This window comes from Lissotriton vulgaris, chromosome 10 (assembly GCF_964263255.1).
Source record: "Lissotriton vulgaris chromosome 10, aLisVul1.2, whole genome shotgun sequence".
NCBI classification, from domain to species: Eukaryota; Metazoa; Chordata; class Amphibia; order Caudata; family Salamandridae; genus Lissotriton; species Lissotriton vulgaris.
This window is the reverse complement of record NC_141698.1, coordinates 1,018,466,038-1,018,486,176: the sequence shown is the minus strand read 5'-3', so window position 1 is coordinate 1,018,486,176 and position 20,139 is coordinate 1,018,466,038.

Here is a 20,139-nt window from a genome sequence, read left to right as displayed (position 1 = left end):
CTGCAACAGGTTTAATGTATGCAGGGTGGGCGTTCCGTCGGAAAAAGCCTAGTAAAAGTGATGCTGTGAAATCTACAAGATTTCAGAGTCATTTTTCAGAGGCTGCTGCGACGAAACCTTGCGCCTGCTTGAAGCAGGCGTAAGGAGTGGGGCAGCACGTTAGATATGGGCGGTCCCTGAACATTGCTGGAGTTGCGTTGCGCCTGCGACATGACTCCAGCCATGCAACGACCTTACACCATCAGATGCGACACGCATCTGTCTATCCCTGCGCCACGGTGTGCTGCATTGTAAATGCGGCGCATCTGTGGTGGCGCAAGGAGAATTGCGAATCGCATCGTTACTGGCGCATCCCTGCTAATGTGCAGAGATGCGCCAGTCCTTGTAAATCTTCCCCGCCATCCGCAAATGTGGGGCACTTTTTTCAGGGTGCCCGGGCCAACTTTTTTCAAAGCCAATCAAATCCTGACCCGTGCTTTACTGTACAGCTGGAGCGGGGGGACACGAGGTCCTAACAGAGGGACGCTGCTTATGGTTCTACAGGCAGAGATGTCTTTGCCTGTAAACACGGGCACCACTGCAGAGGGACGCTGCTTATGGTTCTACAGGCAGAGATGTCTTTGCCTGTAAACACGGGCACCACTGCCTTGAAAGAGTGATATTGGACAGGGTTGGCCAGACAGGGCTCTAGTATGACCCTCCAATCTTCACCCAGATTAGTGTCAGAGGCTAGACTCCTGGGGGCTGGGGAGGCCTCGATGAAAGATCCCCGGGGTCCTCGCGGGGGTTCTAGTGTTCAGAGATGGCTCTCTCTTTATTTAGAAGCCGCAGTCCTCTGTCAGATGAAAAACATCCTTTACCACGCGTCTTTTCCATGCATGCCTTTACCACGCTTTGTTTACCACGCAAATGCCTTTACCACGCGTATTTTCCATGCATGCCTTTACCACGCTTCCTTTTCCATGCAAATGCCTTTACCACGTGTATTTTCCATGCATGCGTTTACCACGCTTCCTTTACCACACATATGCCTTTACCACGCAGTCTTTTCCATGCATGCCTTTACCATGCAGATGCCTTTACCACGCAGTCTTTTCCACGCATCCTTTACCACGCTTCTTTTACAACCCAGATGCCTTTACCACACAGTCTTTTCCACGCATGCCTTTACTGCGCTTCCTTTACCACGCAGATGCCTTTACCACGCATGATAATTAAAGGTAAATGTGTGTGTAATTATTGTGGGTGTGGCCTGTGCTGACACCTCATTTTAGACAGAGGCGGGGACTGCATGAGTACCCAGGCCAGGAATCAGTGCCCCCCTCACTCCAACCCTCTTTTCTTCTGCAGGAAGTCACAAACAAGGTGTCCTGCAGCACCGCACAGCAATGACCCCCGGAAACATGCTGTCCACCAATCAGGAGATTCCGCAGCACCTGGTGGATGCAGAGAAGGCGGTGGAGTGTCCTCTTCAGTCTGGGCAGATGTCGGTGAGTTCACAGCGCTCTGTCGTTTCCTGGACTCATGTCTCACAGTTGTGGTTATTCCCACAGGCAAACAAGCAAGGGGTTACTGCAACGTTACGAAGTAACATGAAAATCCATCATACTGGAGCCCGGTGCATTGTGGGTGACATGCAGACCAGTGATTCCACCATTTATAAATGAGGCAGCCGGGAAGTGGGCGGGGCAAAGACATCCATCAATTCATGGCACCGCCCTTCCCATAATGAGCCTTTTGTCTCCATTACTCACAACCACCCTTAAAGGTACCCCAGAACTGTGTACTCACAGCCCCCCTTACAGGTGCCCCAGAACTGTGTACTCACAGCTTACCCTAGAGGTGCACCCACACGGTGCACTCACAGCTCCTCGTTTGGGTGCCCCAGAACTGTGTACTCACTACCCCCCGAAAGGGTGCCCATGTACTGTGTACGCACTACCCCCCCTTAAGGGTGCCCATGCACTGTACCTCCCTGTACTTACAGCTTCCTTTGAGGGTGCGCCAGCACTGTGTACTCACAGCTTCCCATGGTGGTGCACCGACCTGTGTACTCACAGCTTTCTTTGAGGGTGCGTCAACTTTGTGTACTCTGTACTCACAGCTCCCCCGGGTGCACCCACTCTGTGTACTCACAGCTTACCCTAGAGAAGCGCCCACACGGTGTACTCACAGCTCCTCGTTTGAGTGCACCAGCACTGTGTACTCACAGCTCCTTGTTTGGGTGCACCAGCACTTTGTACTCACAGCTTCCTTTGAGGGTACACCAGCACGGTGTACTCACAGCTTTCCTTGGGGTGCCCCAACACTGTGTACTCACAGCTCCCCCTGGGCAGGCACCCGCACTGTGTACTCACAGCTCCCCGGGGTGCACCCACACTGTGTACTCACGGTTCCCCTTGGGCATGCACCCGCACTGTGTACTCACAGCTCCCCTTAGGGTGCACCAACACTGTGTACTCACAGCTTCCCCGGAGGTGTACCAGCACTGTGTACTCACAGCTCCCCCTGGGGTGCACCTGCACTGTGTACTCACTGCTCTCCCATTGGGGGTGCACCAGCGCTGTGCACTCACATCTTTCCTTGGGGTGCCTCAGGACTATGTACCCAGTTTCCCCTTGAGGTGCACCTCAGGGCACTGCCTCTCTTTTCTCTGTCCCATATCAAGTGCCTAAATTGCGCTGGTGTTTTCCGGTGCTTTTCTGTAAACACAATTCAGAAAAGGGGGTGGTGATGGACAGAGCATCTGAATTAAGCAGAATACTACTACCCAGTCAACAGATCAGGGCTTGATCCATCACCGTTTTTTAGCTCACTGCACCATCCCAGCTCAGAACCTGGCTACATGCAAATTAGTCTTTCCCTGGCCCAGTGCATCATTGGAACAGGGCAGACCAAACTACCAAGCCAATTCTTTTACTGGAAAGGAAACAAGCTTTCGGGGACCGGTTTCTGGCATTACAGCCGTCTTCGGCCCGGCTTGCTTGAATCCTGATGGTGCAGTGAGCAAGGGACTCACATCTGAGCAAACCCTTCCACGCTTGTGGTGGACAAAATGATTCAGAAAAGGGGGTGGTGATGGACAGAGCATCTGAATTAAGCAGAATACTACTACCCATTCAACAGATCAGGGCTTGATCCATCACCGTTTTTTAGCTCACTGCACTATCCCAGCTCAGAACCTGGCTACATGCAAATTAGTCTTTCCCTGGCCCAGTGCATCATTGGAACAGGGCAGACCAAACTACCAAGCCAATTCTTTTACTGGAAAGGAAACAAGCTTTCGGGGACCGGTTTCTGGCATTACAGCCGTCTTCGGCCCGGCTTGCTTGAATCCTGATGGTGCAGTGAGCAAGGGACTCACATCTGAGCAAACCCTTCCACGCTTGTGGTGGACAAAATGATTCAGAAAAGGGGGTGGTGATGGACAGAGCATCTGAATTAAGCAGAATACTACTACCCATTCAACAGATCAGGGCTTGATCCATCACCGTTTTTTAGCTCACTGCACCATCCCAGCTCAGAACCTGGCTACATGCAAATTAGTCTGTACCTGGCCCAGTGCATCATGGGAACAGGGCAGACCAAACTACCAGCCAATTCTTTTACTGGAAAGGAAACAAGCTTCCGGGGACCGGTTTCTGGCATTACAGCCGTCTTCGGCCCAGCTTGCTTGAATCCTGATGGTGCAGTGAGCAAGGGACTCACATCTGAGTGTTAGAACCGGCCGTCTCTAGTTGGCAGAGGTATGCACTTCTGACAAATAGGGACACACCTTTTCTAGTCAGGGCAAGGGGATCACACCCTTTGATAACCCCTGCTCACCCCCTTGGTAGCTTGGCAGAGCAGACAGGATTATCTCAGAGGCTGTGTGTTAAGCATTTATGACCACATACAGTAATAAAGTGAATACACTACAAATGGACACGACACAGTAGTATTATAAAAATAAGTATTTTTATATAAGGCTTAGCACAAGACCAAATAACGACAAAAATATACCACAGTCTTAATAAATACTCTTGGAAGGAAAAATAATAGTTCAAGTGTAGTTTCTTCTTAGCACAAAGTCTTTAGTGTCAAAAGCAACTCTTCTTCGGTAAAACACAGTTCTTGGCAACAATGTAACCCACACGGGAGTCACACGACGTCGAGGGAAAGTTAATCCAAAGGGTTCGGCGTCGACCGCGAGGAGCGCTACGTCGAGCCCGGAGTCGCACAGACCCCCACCACACAGTACCTTGGAAAAGCGAAGCACACGATGATCAGCGGCGTCGAGATGTCCGGCGTCGCGTCTTCGGCGTTGATCCGGCCTCGGAGTCGGGGCGACCTGCACCGGCGTCGACAGATGTCAGGCAGGAGCAGCGCTCACGAGGCGAAGCAGGATACGGCGTCGTCGTCGATGTCGATGATGAAGTTGCAAGAGTGAGCAGCGTTCACGGCGTCGAGAGGGCACGAAGTCGATGCGGTCATCAGCGGTGCAGACACGAGGTCACTTGGAGCTGGAGCTGGAGCTGGAGCTCAAGAAGAGACCCCTGACCTGGTCTTTGTTGGGTTGTCTGTTTGCAAAAACTGTCCTTCATGTGTGGTGAAGAGAGAGCACTACAATCTTTGACAAAAGACCCCCTAATTACTATCAAGCCAGCAGACAAAGGGGGCTCGATAGTGGTACAAGACACTTCGGTGTACCGCACTGAATGCCTCCGTCAACTTAGCGACAGGAATTCATATGCTCCACTTGCAATAGATCCCACAGAGAGACTCCAGCATGAGATTAAGATCTTAGTTGAAGAAGCTCTTAATGAAGGCTGGATTACCACACATGAAGGACAGTTTTTGCAAAAAGACAATCCAACAATGCCCTACTTCTACACTTTGCCGAAAGTCCATAAGACACAAAGACCACCACCAGGGCGACCAATAATATCAGGTCAGGGGTCTCTTCTTGAGCCCCTTTCGGCATTTGTGGATTTCTTTTTGAGACCCTTGGTGCAGACAATGCCCACTTATCTCAAGGACACCAAGGATGTTCTACGAGCCATCCCAGACATCGTATTCAATGCAGAGACTGATTTCCTGGTTTCGTTAGATGTAGAGTCTCTCTACACCTCCATTCCGCAGGATGAGACTCTTGACACCGTCATGCGGATTCTGGAAGAAACCAATTTGGAGTCAATGACACCTGTGCCTTTCATTATGTCCCTAGCAAAGATGGCTATGAAAGAGAATTTCTTCAATTTTGAGAACACCATATACCTACAGATCTCAGGCACCAGCATGGGGAGCATTTTTGCTCCCAGCCTGGCGAACCTATAAGTCCATGCTTTTGAGCAAGAGTGTGTCCTGACCCCTAACAATCCTTTCAGGGCACACATCCACTGGTGGAAACGCTACATAGATGATATCCTCGTCATTTGGCGAGGTGACCAACAATCTATTATGGCATTCCACCAGTGGCTGAATACTCAGAATCGCTTTCTGAAGTTCACAGTGGAAAGCAACAAAAAAAGAATCTCTTTTCTTGATTTGTCTATTTTTGTCATCACTACTGGCCTCGAGACTGAGCTCTACAAGAAACCCTTAGCCAGAAACTCCCTGCTTTTATATGAAAGTCAACATCCGAAGTCATTAAGGGACATTTTGCCCTATGGTCAATTTCTACGGGTACGTCGGAATTGTTCCACATCCACTACCTTTCAGAAACATGCCAAGGGTCTATCCAAACAATTACAGGCACGGCATTACCCAAAGAAGCTGATTGCCCGCTCTTGGAAACGGGCAGCTAACAATCACCGGGAGGCACTGCTAGAAGTCGGTGTGGTTAAACCACCTTTAGACCGACTTACACTAGTGACAACTTACAATGCCAAATCCAACCAGCTACAACGCATAGTAAGACATAATTGGAAAATCTTAAACTTTGGCAAAGAAAAAATAGAACCTCCTCTATTTTCCTTCAAAATATCTACCAAATCTGCGAGATCGGCTGATACACACACGACCTAGAGAAGTACCCAAAAGGCCTCTCGGTACCCTTTGGGACACTGCAGCAGTTACTGGCCACCACCCATGTGGTAACTGCACAGTTTGTCCACAAACTACAAAAGCGACCCAAATTGATATAGGCACCGACCGTCCTTGGATCTTGAAAAACTTCACAAATTGTAACACCTCGCATGTAATTTATCTGATAACATGTCCCTGTCATGAACAGTATGTAGGGATGACGACAAGGAAAGTACGCACTAGGATGCTAGAGCATAAAAGTGCTTTTCGCTGTAAGAAAAGTGTCTCGAAACTCACAAAACATTTCATTGAACACAATCACAATGAGACTGACTTCTCCTGGATAATCCTGGAAAAGCCTTATATACCTTCACATGTGGGAGACAGATCGAGATATCTATTTGTGAAAGAACAAAAATGGATTTTGAAACTATCCTCAGATTCCCGAGGTCTAAACGATGACATTCCGTGGACCACGTTATGATCCAACACTCCAGAGAATCTAGACCAAGGCTACACCAGCACTCATGATGGACTGCACTATGAGAAGTGCTAAAATATCATATACTAATTGGGTGGGCACCCCCACCCACCTCGCAGGACACACACTCGACGCCGTCTTCTCATCCAGCAAAGACATCACCTTCAGCCACGCCACAGAACTCCACTGGACGGACCACAGCTGTGTCCACTTCACCTTCGATAGAACGACGGTCCACCACCACCAGCAACAGGCCGCTCGAAGAAGCTAGAACAAGATCACGGCGGACCAGCTCGCCGCCTCCCTGAGCCAGCACCCTCCGGCCAGCTCAACGAACCCCAGCCAGGCCGCCGACAACCTCGCAAAGTGGATCAGCAACTGCGCGGACGAACTCGCCCCCCTGAGGACCCCGCCCAGCAGACCCGGCAGCAAGAAGGCCCCATGGTTCACCGACAAACTCAAGAGCTCCAAGAAGAACTGCCGAGCCCTCGAGAAAGCCTGGAGAAGGGAACCAACACCGGACAACATGGCCTCCCTCAAGCTCGCCACCCGGAAGCACCACCAACTGATCCGCACCACCAAGAAAACTGCATTCAAGGACCGGCTGGACAACAACGCACACAACTGCAAGGAACTCTTCAACATCGTGAAAGAGCTCTCCAACCCCAACGCAGGAAGCAACGACATCACCCCTTCGCAAGACCTCTGCAACTCCCTCGCCTCCTACTTCCACAACAAGATCGCGGACATACACAACAGCTTCAGCATTCAACCGACGCACGCCACGACCACAGCAACGCCGCCCACCACCACCCTCCGCGCCTGGACTCCGGTCAACACCGAAGACACCGTCCGCATGATGAACTCCGTCCACTCCGGATCCCCGACCGACCCCTGCCCCCACCACATCTTCAACAAGGCGGACGCTGTCATCGCACCCCACCTGCGGGACATCATCAACACCTCCTTCGACACCGCCACCTTCCCTGAGAGCTGGAAGCACGCCGAACTCAGCGCTCTACTCAAGAAAGCCACAGCGGACCCCACCGAACTCAAGAATTACCGCCCCATCTCGCTCCTCCCGTTTCCAGCCAAAGTCATCGAGAAGACCGTCAACAGACAGCTTGCCGCCTTCCTCGAGACGAACGGATCCCTCGACCCCTCACAGTCTGGGTTCCGAGCCAACCACAGCACCGAGACCGCCCTCATCGCCGCCACCGACGACATCCGAGCCCTGATGGACAGCGGAGAAACAGCGGCCCTCATCCTCCTAGACCTCTCTGCGGCCTTCGATACTGTCTGCCACCGCACCCTAGTGCAGCGCCTCGGCAACATCGGAATCCAGGAGAAGGCACTGGAATGGATCATCTCCTTCCTCGACGGAAGAACACAGAGAGTCCGCCTACCACCGTTCAAGTCAGAGGCCACCGAAGTCATCTGCGGCGTCCCTCAAGGATCCTCACTGAGCCCCACCCTCTTCAACGTCTACATGAGCCCCCTCGCGGCCATCGCACGCCAACACAACCTCAACATAATCTCCTACTCCGACGACACCCAGCTGATCCTCTCCCTGACCAACGACCCCGCCGCCGCCAGAGCCAATCTGCACGAAGGGATGAAAGATGTAGCCGAGTGGATGACAACCAGCCGCCTGAAACTGAACTCAGACAAGACGGAGGTCCTCATCCTGGGCTCCTCGCCCTCCGCCTGGGACGACTCCTGGTGGCCCCCCGCCCTGGGCACCGCACCCAAACCGACGGACCACGCACAGAACCTGGGTTTCATCCTGGACTCCTCCCTCTCCATGACCAGGCAAGTCAACGCCATTCCTCATCTTGCTTCAACATCCTACGCATGCTACGGAAGATCTTCTGGTGGATCCCCACCGAGACCAGGAAGACCGTCACCCAGGCCCTCGTCACCAGCCGACTGGACTACGGCAACGCCCTCTACGCCGGTACCACCGCCAAGCTCCAGAAGAGACTCCAGCGGATCCAGAACGCCTCAGCCAGACTCATCCTCGACATCCCACGAACCAGCCACATCTCCGGACATCTGAGAGACCTGCACTGGCTCCCCGTCAACAAAAGAATCACCTTCCGTCTCCTCACCCACGCACACAAAGCCCTACACGATCAAGGCCCGAGCTACCTCAACAACCGAGTCAACTTCTACGCTCCCAAACGCCACCTCCGTTCAGCCAACCACGCCCTCGCCGCCGTCCCCCGCATCCGAAGAGCGACAACAGGAGGAAGGTCCTTCTCCTACCTGGCCGCCAAGACCTGGAACTCCCTCCCGACCGACCTGCGCTTGACCCAAGACCACCTCTCCTTCAGGAAGAAGCTCAAGACCTGGCTGTTCGAGCAGTAACGGCACTCCGCCCCCCCCAAGCACCTTGAGACCCTACGGGTAAGTAGTGCGCTTTATAAATGTCTTTGATTGATTGATTGATGTATCCCCCTTTCTGTCTCATATTTTCAATAAGGGTTGCCGCACTAACATTGTCATAGATTTAAGCAATTGAAGCTGCCTCTCCTCAGATTGCTCCTACTTGCTTGTACTCTACTATGCGATATGTACACCATTGACTATCATTATAGTGTTCTAAACATCTTATGGGTCCGAGTGACATCTCTTCTTCTTTTTTCTGACTCCTAATGAAATGCAATGAGGCACCAAATTTTCTAACTACTGATGGCGTTCATTTAAAATCAAGCCGTGCCCCACTGTAGAAATATTTACCTCATTGATGATCATATAACTAAATGAATATAGAAATGTTCAAAACTAATTTTCATGTTGATGCTGTATAATAGAAATCAGTCTACAAATAGGCATTAATTCACTTCTTAATACACATACGTTTTAGAGCGGTAGCCTAGTACATAAACTCCTATTGCCAAGGTAGTTCGATATGTAGGACTGAATTCAATAATGAGCGCGATAGTTATCTGTGCGAGCGCTTCCCGTGCATGCCGAGACTTTCAATACACTAGAACTACTTTTCCCAACTCCTGCTGTAGTTCAGACGCGGTCTCGCGCGAACAGTGAACCCTCGCAAGAAGACGCATTGTGTACACACACGGAAGGAGGAGGGATTCTCCTCTTCCTTTCCCGATTGCGATCTCGCAGCACATCGTTACTTTGATTTTGAAAAAAACGCTAGGCAAGTAGTAAAGAAACACACAATATGGATCATTGTCCACATAAATCGGGCCTCGCTAGAGAAGACGCGAAGCATACCCTCTTCACCATTCCGATTGGCTGATACAGATCGAGCCCCTCCTCATGACAAAAGAAAGCAACGCGTGCCCATAGGATAATTGGCAACCTTTCTCTCTACAAATAATCAGATACTCCATCAAGGCGTTGCCTCCCCCAAACCTCAGATTTAGTTTGGGGCAACGACGGAGAGGTGAGTCAGTTTGCATGCTCATGCTGACCTATTCACTTGATCAGGAAGTACTGGCATTTAGGGACACTGTACTTCTATAGCATTGTCTAAGTATATGGCCCATTTGCTTTAGGGTGAGCTGGGAGGGTTAGAGGTTGCAAAGACTTATACCTCTTAGTTAAGACATCCGTAGGGGACCCTTTCAAGATAGAATAAGCATAGTCTTCTTTTTAGAACTGATTTCTGGTTCCCCCTTTTTCTTTCTTATTCTTAGAGCGTGGCCTCCCTTACTCTGAGCTTGGTCCAGGTGAGGTGAAGTGCCTTCCCCTATCAAGAAGGGTGAGTAAGGAACTCTTGGAGTCCTTTCATATTAATATATAGAGTTACATTTCCAATGTAGTCATACCACTATGCAATTTGTATATTAGGTGATTGATACACCAGCTGACATGGTGGAGGACTAAAAGAATTTATATCCTTTATGTGTCACTGTTTTGTTATTTTGAATTAACAGCACATTTTCACTTGCAGTAGCAATAATATATAAGAACAGAGGCCCTGATGAAAGCCTAGGGAGTGTAACCCCGTTTAGGCAGAAACATGTTGGCCCCTTAACAGACATTTGTTTATACTGTGATGTTGCACTGTTCTGGTTTTTAATAGAAAGAGGCTTGCAGACATTAAAGCTTTCTTATTGTAATTCCTCTATTCTTTTTAAATCGCTTTCTTACACTTTCACATTTTTTGCACTGCCCTTTTTCCATTTAGTGATCCCACGCATGGTCGACATGTGATTGTGGGTCTGACCCCAGTCCTACCAGACGGCACTGGTATTAGTCTCAAATGATCTAGAGACGCTCCAGTCCTGTACTGTGGATGGCCAGATGATAAAATTAGATCACTAACAAGGATTTTGATGGTAATCCATTACCTGGATCTTGGGTCTCACCTACTGTTGCTAGTGGTCTTTTTGCGTTGGTTTGTATACATTTAAAAAGGACTATTACATTATCCACTCTAGTACTATGTAGACGGAATGGATGAATATAGTCCTTATAGAGCATTATATTGAATTGTGGCACGTTTTCCGGGGGCACACACACAGCCGCACCCAAGCACTTCACAGGTCTTTAAAATACCATTTAAAGTGCTAATAAGGCTTTGTTGTTATTCATATTAGAGCCCCTGCAGCGCCACTCTGCCTGTTGCTGGGAGGCCCGTGGGGGATCTAAACAGAATGCTAAAAGCGGGGCATTTGGATCCGCACCCGAGCACTTCAAAGACTTTGCATGTTAATAGGGCTTTGTTGTTGCTTCGCCACTTCTAAGAGCCCCTGCAGCTCGACTCTGCCGATGCGACACACCTACATATGTGGCGCAACGCAGGAATGTGTTGCGTCACATAGTTTGGAAAGCTGTGCCTTATGGGTGCCAGAGTAGGGTGCTACTCGCCAAAAAAGCACTTCAAAACCCCATCAGGGACAGCAAGCGCTATATAAATACAAACCTCTTTCCCTCTTCTATCCCGCCGCCTACCTTTCTCTATCCAAATAACTGAATAACATATCCACCACTCAAATGACTTCATATTTCACTGTACTAATCCTTTATGGGTTCTGGAGAAGCGTGCTACTCACCAGAAAAGCGCTTCAACACCCATCAGAGGTAACAGGTGCTATTTTAATGCAAACCTTTGTTCCCTTCTATCCCTCCGCTATCCTCGCTCCAAATAACTGACTTATATCCACCACTCAAATTACTTTCATATTTCACCATACTAATTCACCACTAATCCTTTATGAGTTTCTGGAGTAGCGTGCTACTCGACAAAAAAAAGCGCTTCCACACCCCATCAGGGTAACAAGTGCTATATAAATTCAAACCTTTTTTCCTCTTCTATCCTTCTGCTCCTTCCGAATCCAAATAACTGACTAACCTATCCACCACTTAAAATTACTTGCATATTTCACTCTTCTAATTCAACACTAATCCTCTATGGGTCATGGAGTAGCATGCTACTTCCTGAAAAAGTGCTTTGACGCCTCGTCAGGGGTAGTAAGCACTATATAAATGCAATTACGATACAACACAATTCAGGTTGCATCCTATTCGAACTCGTGAGATATCAACATATTTCCCTAAATCATGCCCTGTATGAATGAGCACATGTATTAGCTAGGTAGGGATCCATCCTAGCCCTGATAGAGGCCTCTGAACGATACAGGCAATACTATAGGCTGAAACATGTTGGCAGGTGTGACAATATGAGTGATAGTACTCACTAGACATCGCTCTCTTCTTTAACCTTACCTGGACTACCCTCATTAGAAATAAATTTAATTTGGTTCATCTCTTTAAGAACTCCCTCAAAGAGTAGTTTGAGTACATATTAGCAGTACTACCTTAGCAGGATGGGGTATGGTTACCTATATTGAAGCATGCCACAATAGAGTAGATGAGGTTTCCTTATGCAGAAATGTCTGATTCCATTGGGACTCCAAGAGTCTTTTATTGTTATCGGTTGTCTCATTCATTAACACATCTGTCTGCCTCTGTTGGTATTCGAGGTGGAGGCTGCACTACTGCTAGGATAATCACTCTACACAAATGTTTTGTATGGAGAGTAGTCTGAAGAGGACACTTGATGAAAGAACTAAAAAAACCGGTTCTGAAGGGTTCAGACAGAAAATTCAGATTCCCTTTTTATTTTGACTGTATAAAAGTGTGAGCCACTGGCCTACTTGTTGTTCCAGTTCCAAGTTCTCTTTGGCCAAGGAAAGCAGTGCCCCAACGAGTACTCAAAGGAATTCTGTGCAACTAGAGCTGGTTTCTGCCTGACATCCAGCTTCAGAGGGGCGAGGGGGCATCACCTGATGTCTTGCCTTGCTAGGAGATGTTTCTCTGACCTGAAGTATCTAGAAGAGAACCTGACTGCCGAGAGAGGGAAGAAACCTGCCAAACCTACAGGAGGTTCGACTGTCCAGGAAGCGCAAGAAGCAGTTTGTCCTCAGTGTCTGTGGGTCTGTCAGAAAAAGAGTTTACAGAGTGATCTGCGTGTCCTGAGGACCATGGGTGCAGACCCCCCATGCTAGCGATTCCATGCAGCAATCACAGACATCAGTCATTGCCATGGCAGACAAGAACTGTGCCCGAGACGGACCATGCCACTGCAACCAAGAATTGTGCCTGGGGTGGATTGTGCTGCCATCATCAAGAGCTTTGCCTGAGGTGTATTTTGCTGCTGCGACCAAAAACTGTTGCAAAGTTGAACCCTGACTCTGCAACCAAAGATCCCGCTACAGCTGTTTCTGTGCTTCTGTGACCCCTGATTTTTGGCAGCTCATCTGCTGCACTTCACCCCAGACACAGAATAAGGTTCACTACCTGCTGGAGATCTCCTCTCGCACAGAGTCAAAGCCCATCTGCAAGGATGTCTGCTGTTCTTTCACTGCTACCCTCCTCGGGACCATGGACAGTCCCTCCAGATGGCACGTCTTTTCCCAAAAGTGGGAGATGGGAGAGTAACATGCTGCAGGTTCCTGTTGGCTGCTCCAATAATACTCTGCGGCTGCACAGTGGTGAGATGGTTCTGAGAGAGGACCTTGCTTATCAACTGAGCGCTATGTATTGAACTAAAACAGAGTCTGCACCTGAGCCTTGATTAATTCCCAAGAGAATCACTAAATCTAAAGAGAGACCTGCCAGAATTCATTAGCAAAGGGAGGACACCCATGAGAGGTGGCAAGCTGGGGCATAAACCAAGGCGCAGAAGCCCAATTATCAGTGGCTTGTTTGTACCTATGTGTTCTGTGGAGTATTACATTTTAATCATATAGATTAAAGTTCTTTTCATTTACTAAAGTCAACCACTAGAATTGACAATCAGTTACTACACTGTTGGGTGGTTGTGGAGCATGGAGCTTGCACACTCCCACATCACCCCCCTGAAAAGCCTGTGACTCCTTGCCATCGCTACCACTGAGAGACAGGTACCGAAAGGGTTGAACTTGACACAGTATGAACAGCCATAATAGAAGGGACCCAGCAACATCAAAGGCAAACAACCCCTAAACCCCAACGGCTGAGGCCCACTAGCCCCAGCTCGCTCTGTGGACCCCAGAACTGGGTCTGACAGACAAAAATACCCAAAATAAACTAGACCCAAACACACTAGCTACAGCAATATTGCTTTGAGCAGTGCATTCCCAAAATAAAAGCTCAGGTTTGCTTTAGGAGTTCCGGTCTGCACGTGGGCCTATGTTGTTCTCTTGCTTCCCGTACCAGTGTTGGATCCATTGTATCTGGTTCTCAGTAAGTGTGTGTTGTGAAGTTATAATGTTGGCCCTTCCATTTATGACTGATGCTAAACAGCAAATGTTTACATAGTGAGATATGTTTCTGTTCCTTCATGAGAACTGACAACGCGCAATTTCTATATTTTGCTCCTGGTCAAAAGCAGCTACCTTGCATTGCATGTGACATTACATCATTGATAAATAATGATTTTCAAACATTTATGTATATATATATATACATATATACATATATATATTTTTATTCATTTACTCCACCACAAGTGCGTGTTCATATATATTAGTCCATGGTGTGGCTTAGTTGGCATGCATCCAAACAGCTGGTGGTGCAGGTGAGAGGCGAAATGCCACACTCCTCTTTCCAGCGATCCCATGTGAACAGCATTGATAAAGTTCATTTGTTTGAATCAGCAGTCGAAAACCTCCGATGTTTTAAATGCACATCCATTGCTGGCAGCATGCGTGCAGGTTTCTTAATAAAGGCTTCCCTGTATAATTCATTCCCATACTGGCAGGCATTCACATAATGTAGTTGATTTTTGTGTCTACTTAGATATTTCCATCTTGAGTGTGTCAGGCGAAACGCGTAACTGAAAATAAATCCACTGGTGGTGGAGTAACCTCTTGAGTGATCGCTTTATTGGATTTGTGGTGTTGTATATATATATATTCCAATCCTGTTTCCTTCTATACAAACAGGCACTGACACCGTGGGCTTTGAACACCAAATGTATTCTTCAGAGAGACCTTGACGCTCTTCGACAGTCACGCAGCCTTGATCACATAATGGGCACTGTTGTCATCGACCAATATATGCTTATCCACATTGGCAATCGTCATGGCAACACAGTGGCCGGATGGACATAGAAGAGTGCACTACTTCTTAGATAAACATAAAAGTGAGTTAAAGCCTAAAAATAATAATGGATTGAACACTTAAAATTGGTCTCTATAAAACACGTGAAGGGTGACTACATTAGCAATTTACAACATCTAATGCAGGTGGTGCAGAAGTATGAAAATAAAGGTTAGACAAGTGTCTGTGGTGACAAACAAGGAATAACCAGAATTAATTACTGGGTTACAAGGTGCACTGTATACATGTGGCAAAATTAGTACATGCATATGCAAGTTATCTATATACATAAGTTAAATACCGGTTAATAGAATCTAAACAAAAACATTCTATCTCAAGTGAGTTCTCGTGCAACTCTTGTCTGTTATCACCAGTGTCATGGTGCAGATGTGAATTCAACCCCAGTGGGTAAAAATACCTGTCTCACATACTTCTTACATCATTAATCACCTTATCACAGAAAGTGTAATTGGAAAGCCTGTATATGCATCAATAACATTTGGTACTTTCCTGCAAGAAATTAAATCACCCTACAATGACATACAAACTTAAACTTGTGTACTAAGAAATTACACTATTTACCAAACTAGGATCATGTGAAAAAGAAAAATTGTAAAGGTAAAAATGTGACTTCTCTGTGCCTAGCACCCTGTCTAGCACCCTGTCTACAGGAGAGTTGTAATAAAGGAAGATGCACAGTCCACTGTGTAAGAAGGATTCTTTATTCTTAGTTTCTTCCATGATGTTAAGTACAGAAGTAAACCCCACCAGGAGCCAGCTGTTAGCAGCTCAGCCTCAGATGACCAACTGCCAAGTAAGTTATAGAGGGGAAACGGCCATTACAACGAAGCCTTTACAACGAAATCGTTAACCACGCATGCAGTACAACGCATGCGTGGTTAACACGAAAGCCTTTACCACGCATACCTGTACTACGAGGTTTGTAGTAAAGGTATATGTGGTAAAGGTAAAAAAAAAAGTGGGGGGGGGGGGTTGGGGGGGTCTCCCCCCCAAAAAAGAAACTCACCTGGAGTCACGTCGGGTATCAGCGTCGTTTAAGAGAAAACGGAAAATAAACTTCCGCTTTCTCTTAACGACTATGACGTCACCACGCTAGTAATTGTGGTAAATGTTATGCGTGGTGAACGAATTCCGTTGTAACGCATGCGTGGTAAAGGCATGCGTTGCAACGGAATTCGTTGTAACGTCATATATTCGTTATAGAGAGCCACTGAGAGCCAGAGGGACACCCAGGCATTATATGATGTCACAGGTATCATAGTACAGTCTATCCAAAAGAGAGCAGTGGAGAGGACATTTACTACAAGAGTGCTACAATCAATAAAGGTGTTCAGTTAACTCCTCATCTAAGTTCAGTCTGTAGGGTATCTGGTGTTTAACATCAGTATGTATCTAGACTCTAATCTTCGTAGATGAAGTTGTCTGTTACTACCTCTAGGACTCTTGGGGACAGAATCAATGACAAAATAAACAAATTATTCTGCATTTTCCTGGTGGCAGTGGTTGAAGTGCCTGGCCACTGGATATATCTGATCATTATTGGCGATAGCCCTAAGGTGCTGTAGGATCTGTACATAAACGTTGGGATTGTGCTACCGACATATCTCTTTTGGCAGGTGCATTCTAAACCATATACTGCAAAATCGCTTTTGCAGTTATATGTGCCTCTGATCTCAATGTGATTGGATCTAAGGGGGGACTGGACGTGGTGGTTTTATGACCGTATCTGCATGCTTTGCACTTAGTGCATCTGAAAAAACCTTTCTTGGCATTTAGTCAGTCTGATCCTCCTCTAATATGGAGCATGTTTTGCACCAGTTCTCTCCTCATTGATTTAGCCCTCCTAAAGGATATTAGTTGGGTACGTGGCATATCTCGACCTATTACTGGATCACCTTTCAGAATCTTCCAATGTTTATTACGGATGTTTCTTACTCTAGCATGACATGCTGAATATCCTATAACCAGTGGGTAGTCATGTATGAGGTTCTTTTTCTGCTTTTCACTCTTACTCTCCCCAAATAGTACCTCCTCTGGAGTCTTAGGTCTTGTTTTCTCCTCAGCTGACCTCATCACCTCCTGGCCAAACCCCCTGGCTTTCATTCTGAGGAATAGCTCTGTCTGCACCTCGCTCAAGACTGTCTCATTGCTGCAGTTACAAGTGTTAAAATTATCACCGTTTTATAGGCAGGAAACTGCCGATAAAACGGCAATAATGGGCTTGATAATACGCACTTGTTAATTTTCATAGAAGCCCATGTTAACACAAGAACATGGGCTTCTATGAGAATTAACAAGGGCATATTATCAAGCCCATTATCGCCGTTTTATCAGCAGTTTCCTGCTGATAAAACAGCGATAATTTTAACACCGGTCCTTGATCATATGCCCCTTGGTCCGAGGAAGGGTGAGGTATGGCATGGAAGAGGCATTGAGGGCAGAGGTGAAACACCTGTCAGAGGGCAGAGCTAAGACAGGAAGTTTCAAGGTGTGACTCGAGTTAAATTCTTTCCATGTTCAAGTACATCTGAACGTTGGAAGATGACTTATAGCGACATGCATCGACTGAACAGAAATGAAGACACATGTTGGTGGGATTGTTAATTTACCCATTATTTAGGGAGTAATGAGTAAAAGGTGGGGACTGTGTCTACTTAAATTATTCTCATATTCTTGTGTGACAAGGCCTGATTAGAAAATTCAACTTACGTTTTATATGGAGAAATCAGAACAGAAGCGTTTGGAGTATCGCATGCATATCAAGTTTGCCGCATTCTGCATTAGTCAGTAAAAGTCTAATATATTAGTATTTGTTTGTTTTTATATGGAGCTTCATAGTGCTTTTTTGGCAAACCTAGATGCGTAGAAAACATAAAAAGCATTTCTATTGCAGTATTTTCTTGTCACACCTTAAATCACGTGTCCAAAGGCTGAGGGTTTTTTAAAAGTCATCATAATTCAGATATGGTATTAAAGCAAACCTATACATGGTAGCAATCAACATATTACAAGTAGGGCTCCCGGTTTTATGGTATTTATTTTTTTAACATTTCCATCTGTATTTATACATATTTATTTTTGGGCCATCTCATTGGTATTTATCCATATTTATTTTTGGGCCATCTTATTGGTATTTATCCATATTTATTTTGTGTGCTTCAAGAATAAATAAAGCTGTAAAATGATATATTTCTGTGTTTATATTACTCTTTGACGTGCACTCAAACATGGATGCTTGTCACGTTTCAGTAAACTAAGCAGCCACGTATAACAAAAGACTAAACTTACAGGTACATATTAGCATCATAATACAATGGGGATTTGGGGGGGGGGCAGCCGACCAACGGGAGGCTTGCCCCCACGGGTAGTTTTGGGGCCGTGGGGGGGCGGGGGGGTTAGGGGGCACCGGAGACACAGCAGAGCAATTTGGGCTGGTTGGGCTGGGGGAGGTTTCTTGGGCTTCAGTTGGGCTGTTTTTGAGCTCGGGCTTTTATAATCGGACATCTTGTGTCACTGGACACCATTTTGGTGCAGTGACAGCGGTGATTGCGTGTGGGCCTCCACGGTCTCGGCTGCGGAAGGTCTCGGGAGTTGGGAGGGGCGGAAAGGGGGCGAGCGAGGGAGGCCGGCAGGGCAAGGCCGCGACGCTGGGTGGGTCCCGGAAGGGGGCAGAAGGAGGAAAGGGGGCGCCCTGCGTTGGTGTTTGAGGGCGGGGCTGAGGGGCAAGGGGGGCTGGCTAGGGAAGGATCCGGGGGCCCTGGGAGGGGGGCGGGGGGCACGGGGGATAAGGCAGGGGGGTCTGGTTGTGGGGGAGGATGGCGAGGTGGCAGAAGTTGGGGGGGTCCGGTGCGCGAAGCGGGGGTGCCCCAGGAGCGAGTAGATGGGGGGGCTGGGAGAGTGGGTGGGGTGGCAGGGTACCGGGGGGGGGCGGGGTCCCCCCTGCTCATCGAGGAGTCGGACATGGAAGAGGAGGGGGGCGAAGGGTGGAGAGGGGGGCAGGGGGGCGGGGAGAGCGGACTGGATTGGGGGTCGTCATCGGGGGAGGGGGCAAGCATGGTGGGCCCGAGCAGGTCGCTGGGGAGGGGGCAGGGGTGGGGGGGAGCAGCAAAGGGTGGTGAACTGGGGCCCGGGCGTAGTGGGGGGAGGCGGACGGGCGGGGGAGGGGGTGAGGCGGAGTATTAGTGGCGGGGCTGGATGGGGGAGGCGGGGCGGGGTTGGGGGTACGAGCGTTGGAGAGGGGGAGTGGGACCACAGTGGTTCGCATGGGGGGAGGGGATGGGGTGGGGGAGCGGGCGGGGGTTTGGGGCGCCCGGCGCGGAGGGGGGCCACTCGGCGGGGTGGGGACGGGGTACGCAGTGGGGTTGGGGCGAGGGCAGCTCTTGGGGAGGGGATGGGGGGCCTTTTCACCCCGGCATGCTGGACTCCACATTTTTTCTTTGGCAGGACAGGTTGGCGAGGTGCTCGGGTGAGCAGATGCAGCTCCGCTTTACCGAGGGGATGGGCCGGCTCTGCCTTGTACGGGCGGTCACGCTCCAACGTGGGACATGCCATGGGACAGCTTGGGACGGCGACGGGAAGTATCGGCGCCAGCCCACCCCCGAAGGGTCGCGACGGCTGCCGGGGGGAGGATGGTGCCTGCGGTTCCAGTCACTTCAATGCTTGGTGCGAATGCGGCGGTGGAAGAGAGCGAGTGCGTGGACCTGGTGGATTTGATGCGGGTGTGCAGGGAAAAGGCGGGGTTGAGCCGGCTGGATTCCATGGGGACGGCCGGGGCGTGGGGGATGTTGGAGCGGGGGAATCTGAGGAGGAGGGGGAGGGGGGATTGAGTAATCTTGTTGGCAGTGTGTTACAGGACGGGCACAGCAGGACACGCCCAGAGTGACGGCCCCCTCAGCTCCACTGGTTAGGAGCAGCGACCTTGCATTGCATGTGACATTACATCATTGATAAATAATGCTTTTCAAAAATTTATGTATATATATATATACATATATACATATATATATTGTTATTCCTTTACACCACCACAAGTGCTTGTTCATATATATTAGTCCATGGTGTGGCTTAGT